At 42.1% G+C, this 8,694-nt stretch overlaps 1 protein-coding gene across 2 annotated transcripts in view; it reads right to left on the bottom strand.

Moving 5' to 3' along the window:
• Nucleotides 1-6,401, bottom strand: part of idi1 (isopentenyl-diphosphate delta isomerase 1) — a 14,142-nt gene extending 7,741 nt beyond the window's left edge. Inside the window, exon 1 of one of the 2 annotated variants that reach the window (XM_079260213.1) lies at nt 6,311-6,401. The gene's annotated coding sequence lies outside the window, so the exon portion shown is untranslated. The remainder of the gene's footprint in view (nt 1-6,310) is intronic. The other variant, XM_079260212.1, reaches the window with a different exon arrangement.
• Between the last annotated feature and the right edge of the window lie 2,293 nt (nt 6,402-8,694).

Here is an 8,694-nt window from a genome sequence, read left to right as displayed (position 1 = left end):
CCCTTCCGGGGCCCCGCGGCAGACCGGTAAGGGAACTTCCATTCGGGGGATTGCCGGTGGACAATCGTCCACCGTTAGACCCTTCCCATTCTGAGCCAAACACACGGCCGTCCATTTGCAATCCCTTTGCATGGGAAACCTCCCCTCCCTTCCACGGGGTCCCGATGCCGGGGACGCCACTAACGGTGCCCGGAGCACAAAGCTCGCCATTGGGGCCCCGTGGGGGACCCCGAAAGCCGGGGTCCGGGGCCCTCAAAAATTACTTTTTTTCTCTGCATGCTCAAAAAGCCCCCCCCCCCCCCCCCCCCCCCCCGACGAACCTCCTGCCCTGGACGCGCCACCTTACCCGTTGGAAGAACTTTTGCCAAAACGTGCCCAGAGGGCCCCGGGGACCCTGCGGGCACGCAGCCCCTTCCGCGGAGGTGCGCCCCTTCGCTTTTGGACCCTCCAGCCCCTGCCGGGCTCCCACGGGAAGTACCATTTGGAGGGATTGAAAGCGGACGATCGTCCACCGTCAGACCCTCCCCATTGTGAGCCAAAACAGACACGTGTCTGTTTGCAATCCCTTAGCATGGAAACCCTTACCTCCCTCCCGTGGGATCCCTGCGCGCCGATATCCGGAGGAGGGTGCCCGAGGGGCCCAGGGAACGATCCCTTCCGACGCCGAGCCATTTCGACAAACTTTGATTTTCGGCCCCGTGGGGGGAAAAGGCCGTTTCAGGCTTTAGGGTTGGCAGGGGCGCCAAAAATTCGACGTCGTCCGATCCCGGCCAAACTTGGCACGGCGGCGGGGCGCGCCCGGGCGAAGCGGGGGTTCGATTCTGGGCCCTCCGCGGGCACCGGGGGCCGGGGACACTTTGTCCATTTTCAATCCCTATCCATTATAAGGGATTGCCAATGGACACTTTGTACAATGGCAATCCCTCTCTATTCATAGTCGGATGGATTTCCACCATTGAAAGGGATTAAAAGTGGACACTTTGTCCTCTTTCAATCCCTTTCTATTAAGTTTGAGGTTATTTCCACACACAGAAGGGATTGGAAGTGGACGAAGTGTCCACTTTCAATCCCTTATAATGGTGGAAAGCCATCCGACTATGAATAGAGAGGGATTGGAAGTGGACAAAGTGTCCACTTTCAATCTCTTTCCATTATAAGGGGTTGCCAATGGACACTTTGTACAATGGCAATCCCTCTCTTTTCATAGTCGGATTGATTTCCACCATTAAAAGGGATTACAAGTGGACAAAGTGTCCACTTTCAATCCCTTTCCATATAAGGGGTTGCCAATGGACACTTTGTACAATGGCAATCCCTCTCTATTCATTGCCCGATGGACTTCCACCATTAAAAGGGATTGAAAGTGGACACTTTGTACACTAGCGGTCCCGTTCTATTGACTTGAGGGGGATTTTCACCATTAAAAGGGATTGCCAGTGTACGAAATGTCCACCGGCAATCCCTTTGTATTGCCATTAAAAGGGATTGGAAGTGGACAAACTGTCCACAGGCAATCCCTTTGCATTGCCGTTAAAAGGGATTGACAGTGTACAAAGTGTCCACGGGCCATCCCTTTGCATTTCCGTTAAAAGGGATTGAAAGAGGACAAAAGTGTCCACCTGCAATCCCTTTGCATTACCATTAAAAGGGATTGGAGGTGGACATTTTGTCCACCGGCAATCCCTTTGACCTGGCAGTAAGGGGGGGATTGCAAGTGGGCTCCGGCGTCCACCCCGAAAATTAAATGGGAGGTATTGGGAGGTGTCAAAGCGTCCATCTCTGAGCCCTTTGGAAGTATGCCTCCTGGTGTATTTTGCGCGCTACTGAAGACGGTCGGGACGCAGTTTTTCATTTTTAACTCCCTGACCGTTCGACCCTTGGGCTCGGTCGATGGACCAACGCGTGCGCGGCAGCGAGACGCACGCGTAGACCCTCTGGTTCGATTTTTAGGACCTTCAGGGGCCGCGGCAAGCAAGGTTTTGTGGTGTCCAAAAACCCTCCCTTTGCCCCATTCAAAAGGATTGCTCGTGGACAGTCGTCCGGGCCCAGGTGCTAAGGGGGGATCAGCTGATCAGGTTTAGATACAAATAAGCTTCAAAGTTGCAGAAAGATTCTTTTTGTTCATGGATTCATGATGTTGTGTAAAAACGGGACATTCAGATCCACATTGGAACTTTCTGTATCACCACACTGATAACAGTAAACCTCTGCTTCCAGGAATTAGACTCCTCCGCGTTTTATCATCATCATGTTGCGACTCGCAGAGTTTCATCTGAAGGACGAAGATACAGGAATGTTTCTTTGGATGATTCAAGGCCTGATGGTGAAAACAAAGTCCAGCAGGGACGAGACATCCAGATCCAGAATGAAACATCATCGGCAGAAAACAGCTGATATGGAAATGTTCAGTCATTATTTATCCCAAAATATGTAATAATTCTCCTCCAGGTCCACTTTTCTCTTTTCTTTAACATCTCCACTTTTGGTTTGGTTTCACCTTGTTACCGACAGAGAGGAGGTATTTTCTCCAGTGTTTATCTGTTTGTTACTAACTTTACCCCTGCAGGGATCTTAATGATGTGTTTCTAAAAACAGATCCTGGTCTAATTCTGATCCAGATCAGGAATGTTGTGAAGGATTCTTCCTCATTGGGAGAAAAAAACATTTTTAGTATCTCTGCATAAAACTCCACATGGTGAGAAAATCCAGGAGAAGTTCCCAACAGGTTTTCCAAGATATCAAAGATAGACGAGGATCCCAGCAACATTCTGGATACTACCATCCAGAACAGGAACAACATCCTGGATACTACCATCCAGAACAGGAACAACATCCTGGATACTACTATCCAGAACAGGAACAACATCCTGGATACTACTATCCAGAACAGGAACAACATTCTGGATACTACTATCCAGAACAGGAACAACATCCTGGATACTACTATCCAGAACAGGAACAACATCCTGGATACTACTATCCAGAACAGGAACAACATTCTGGATACTACCATCCAGAACAGGAACAACATCCTGGATACTACTATCCAGAACAGGAACAACATTCTGGATACTACCACCCAGAACAGGAACAACATTCTGGATACTACCATCCAGAACAGGAACAACATCCTGGATACTACTATCCAGAACAGGAACAACATTCTGGATACTACCATCCAGAACAGGAACAACATTCTGGATACTACCATCCAGAACAGGAACAACATCCTGGATACTACCATCCAGACCAGGAACAACGTTCTGGATACTACCATCCAGAACAGGAACAACATCTTGGATACTACCATCCAGAACAGGAACAACATCCTGGATACTACCATCCAGAACAGGAACAACATCTTGGATACTACCATCCAGAACAGGAACAACGTCCTGGATACTACCATCCAGAACAGGAACAACATTCTGGATACTACCATCCAGAACAGGAACAACGTCCTGGATACTACCATCCAGAACAGGAACAACATTCTGGATACTACCATCCAGAACAGAAAAAATGTTCTGGATACTACCATCCAGAACAGGAACAACGTTCTGGATACTACCATCCAGAACTGGAACAACTTTTCATCACTGCAAGAGAGCAAACATGCAACAAACACTACAATGTAGCCGAGACACCTTGGATTCGTTATCAATGGATTTGGAATCTGATAGTAGATCCATACAAAATGGATGTCGGACGAGAAGATCGGCCGCTGGATGCTTGTCTGACCTAACAGAGGTTTTTAACCTTCAGCCCATATGAACTGATCTCCCAACCAGCTGCAAATGGATTATTTTCCTCCATTCACCTTTTTATTTTTTTTTTACTTTGTTTCTCATTACTATGCTAACTAAATGTAATCTTTACAAAACATGGCAGAATAATAATCCTCATTTTTCCTGTTAAAGATTAGACTGAAACATGTTCATATTACTCATTAATGACCTGGACTTTACTAAGAAGATATTACAGACGTCTAGGAGCTTTTCTGGTAACGTCCTCATCCAAGCCTCATTTTTCTACTGGTATTTTATTTTTCCATGTTTATCTGTACTATTAGTTTTAATTGTTACCAGGTCACGTGAAGCCTGTCATGTGATTAGGCTTGGATTTATTTTTTAACTTTGACTGAATCTTAATGAGGACAGAATGGGGCTTGGCAACGTGACGTCACCATGCTGGCCCCGCAGTGGCTGATGGGAAAAGCTGCCATTGTTTGAGGCCATAGAGAAGGATCGCAGTAAATATGGGAAGAACTTGCTGTGTAGTCGGCTGCAATGTCCGAGAACACGATCGATCGGGAAAAAAGATAGATCACAGCTTGTCTTTTCACTTGTTTCCTACATGGAAGCAGAACCAAGGGAGTCCTGTATCTGATGTAACCCGGAGGAGACGGATGGATATCTGCAGTTAGACGCTCCAACTTAAGTTTTACTAACATCCCAACATCTTTGAAAGTCTCTCCCAACATTTTCATTACGGTAAGTGTAACTGTTTAGTGTAATTTGATTATTGTGTTCTTATTTTGTACCGATTTCAATCAAATAACCCGAAGCTACTTTGGCTGAAAGAGCATCTGTTGACATAGCGGCTAGCAAGCTAGCATGCTAAGTGAATGCTGACGCAAAGATCGCATAATAATTGTGATAAATGATTAGATTTATATGGCGCCTTACAAGGCATTAGAGAGCTTTACTTTTAATCCATCACTCATTCATACTTTGTGACAGTAAGCAACATGTGTAGCCACAGCTGTCCTGCAGCACACTGACGGAAACCAAGCAGCTGAGGTCCGCCAGCGGACTCTCTTGACTCTCACAGATAAATAAAACCCAAACAACACCCAGCCGAGCCCATCAGATACACTTGTTAACAACCAGCCGAGGTCTTTTTCAGCTATTTTGCTCAATTTGTCAGCAAGTTAAGCTTGACAGAAATGTCTTATAATGTCCTGATATCTGCAAGGTTAAAGCTGATAGACAGAGACACCTGCCAAAAAGCCCCAGGCTGCAAAGACTGGTGATCTTTTCAGAACAAGGCTCGTTATTTTCTTACATAACTTGTAGCTGAATTTTTATGTGATTTTGTTTTTCTTTACAAACAGATGTTTTTTTTTATTGTTAGGTTATATTCTTAATTGTGGAGGAACTTGGATTTATAATGTGCTAAAATATGACTTTTTACATAATTCATTTTGTGCTATTTTTTATTTTTATTTTATTTGGTGGGGGGGAGGGGGGTTGTTTGTTTGTTAGTTTTTAATTTAAAACTGTTTATTAATAAACTTCAACATGACTTAACCAATAAATAATTAGTGGGACCTGAAACTGAATGGTGTCTCGAGTCTGATGCATTCACAACATAATTTGGATGTTAATATGTCCTCATGTGAATTCTTTTGCCCCCCCGAAGGTAAACCAGCAGATGAGATGGAGGAGTCACATCCAGACTGGGCTCCAACATCTGGGGCAGTCTGAGGTGAAAGCCTCAGCCTCAGACCGCCAGACCTGCAGACGGCGCAGATGTGGAGAATCCATAGGAAGAGGCAATAATAAACAAATGTGCATGAATGGAAATGAGAGAGGTGGAATCCAAGCAGATGCAGGAGCTGTAGGAGAGGAGCTACTTCAACATCAAGCTGATGCTAAAGATGTTAAAGACACTCGTGTTTTAGCCCACCTGAGGAGACATGTAGAAAGAGTGATAGGCAGCTTGTGCAACAAGTACACACTGTTACACAAAACACTTCCAATAAGTGTGTTGCTTCCCTGTGAGGAGGAAGAATTTACTCTTCTGGATAAGATTGTTAATGTTTGTTGTATACTTGTAATCATGTGTCCAAGTGTTGCTGTAAGACCGGATGAAAGGGAGATGTGTGCATGTTGAAGAGTGTCTATAATGGTGTAAAACCACTTCTATAGATCACTTAAAACTCACAAGGGTCCTGTCTGATGTAGAACTAAAAGCCCTGAAATGTCGGGTTCTTCTATAAAAATAAAACTAAACTTATTAAAACTTTCACAGAGTGCAATTGAGGTTCATTTTGTACTTATTACTTAATACTGATATTTAATCCAGTTTGCGAGCTGCTCCGTTCCAGGAAATCCAACCCGTGTTTTCTTGACTTCCCGCCATCAGCAGAGCAACACGCGCTCCGGCTTCTCAACTCAGAGCACGAGACTGAGCTGTCACTCTCACGCGCACACAAGCAGCTACAATGTTATGGATAAAACACAACATGCTAAAATGCTGCGGATAAAACATAACACGCTAAAATGCTGCGGATTAAAACACTCACGGTGGATCCACGGCGTGTCTTCACGTCTGCTAACGTCTGTTTACGGCAGGGTTTCCACAGAGACATGCGACGGTAACGTTGTGGTTCCCACGTCTGACGTCAGGACGTTTTATGTGATGCATTGATTGCGTGGTTACCAATTGGCTCAGAAAGCGCAAACAAAAACCACGTGATGCGGAAGTGTCTGCCTGTGAAATTCTGATGTTTCGGAAAAAGACGAGGCTGAAGTTAGCTTCCCATTCGTAATTTGAGTAAAGGGCAATTCTCCTGAATTTCTGAAAAACTGGACAACATTAGACCAGGTCCTGACAAAAAAAAACACAAGACGTTTGCTGACTGAAATATTCTACATACTATGCAGATTAAAGAAAATTCAGTTTCTGATTTGTTTTCTGATTCGATTAGCAAGTTGCAGTGGTCTGTAAGACTGGGCAGATGGATATTATAATACCCAGGCTTTTTTTTTTTTTTTTTAATTAATACACAATTGAACAAAAAATACAGAACATAAACTGATAAGTCAGGGGGTCAAGAATTAAATGAAAATATGTAAGAGAAGAAAAAAAAAGATATTCAGACCATGGACAATAAATAAAAACAAAAAATAACAAAAGATACAAAAATAGAAATTTCTTCACCTGTGTATACCTCGATACATACATCTACAAAATATCAGTGAGACTTGATCAGTGAAATAAGAATTTGTCCAATATGCTCATAGTTTTTAAGGCCTTAGGATATTAAAGATCTTTAATGATGGTTCTGTATTGAAAAAGTTCTTGGAGAAACATTGCAAAGCTCGGCTTGCCATCAGCCCATTCCCTTTTATAAATATGAAACTTTCCCATGAGTCTAACAAGTTGTACAAAAAATGTCAAGTCCTTTTCCACTTTTTTATCTTCAAAGTAAAAAAAAAAGTCCTTCTCTTTTAAATGTATACAATGTTCTGTTTTCTTTTGAATAAAACTTTGTACATTAATCCAAAACAATTTGCTGAACAAACAGTGGTAAAACCAATGATCAATAGTTTCTACTTCCAGGCTGCAAAAGGTACAAGACTAATCCATCTCCAAATGAAATCTCCTTAAAGTGTTTTTCGCTGGATGAACTTTGTGTATAACTTTGTAAGAAACCTCTTTAATTTTATTGTTAAGAAGAAATTTCTCATTCAACAACCACACCTTTTTCCAGTCAATATCATTAAAGAGAGATGTCCAAACACATTTACCAGAAGGAACCGTTACATCTACCAAAAGATTTCTAATGTATTTGTTCCAACATTTGTCCTTGGTAATATCTATATTTCCAAGAAAAATATTCCTGACAGGAACCGTTATATAACACTCAGATCCAGATCCTATGAGTAGCTGTAAAACATTCCTTGGGATAGCAGTAAAAACAACATCATATTCCTTTAGCGAGACTGTTGTGTCAAATTTAGAAGTAAGTTCTTCATAAAGTAACAGTTTACCATCTGCTTTCATAAGTTGTGAGACCAAGACTATTCCATTATTTACCCAGTTTTTGTTATATAAAGATTTATTTTTATTAAGAATGCAGCTGTTATTCCAAATGTAATAGTTTGTAGGTGAGAAATGATGTTTGTACAGTAACTTCCTTGCTAGCAGAGCTTGCTTGTGAAAATTGGCTAATTTTATAGGCAGTTTATCAGGATTATAATCACATTTTAACAAGAAATTGAGTCCTCCAACTGAATTAAAACTGAATTTAGGGAAAGCATTCCACATGTTATCTTCCTCTTGAATCAATTTAGTCAGACATTTAACTTTAAATGTATCATTTAGGGTTTGGAAACTTCAGACCTCCGTTTTGTCTTGTGTTACATAATATCTATTTTTTTTAGATAATGATATTTATTTCTCCAGATGAAGTTGAATAGAATCTTATCTAGTTTCTTATACGTAGTAGTCGGCATTCCTAGAGCCAGAGACACATAAACAGCTCGTGATATTCCTTCAGACTTGGACAATAAGACTCTGCCATTTAAGGAAAGATCCCTCATTAACCACATGTTACATTTTTTTGTTATTTGTTCAACTATTGGGTCATAATTTAAATTGTTGCGGGAGTTTTCATTTTCATTAATAACAATACCCAGATATGTGAAGATATTCTTAACAGGAATACCATTTATCTCCAACATGTCACCTTCCTTTAGTGGCAACAACACCGATTTGTTTCAGTTCATTTTCAGTCCTGATACTTTGGAAAATATCTCCACACACTGGACCAGTCTGGCAACCTCCTTTTTATTAGATAAGAATATAGTTATGTCATCGGCAAGTTGTGATATTTTAAATTCTTTGTCTGCTGCCATGCTGCCATTAAATGAACTAGATTTTATATGTACAGCCATAACTTCT

The sequence above is a fragment of the Telmatherina bonti genome (assembly GCF_933228915.1).
Source record: "Telmatherina bonti genome assembly, chromosome: 20".
Lineage (NCBI taxonomy): Eukaryota > Metazoa > Chordata > Actinopteri > Atheriniformes > Telmatherinidae > Telmatherina > Telmatherina bonti.
This window is presented reverse-complemented; position numbering and strand designations above follow the sequence as displayed.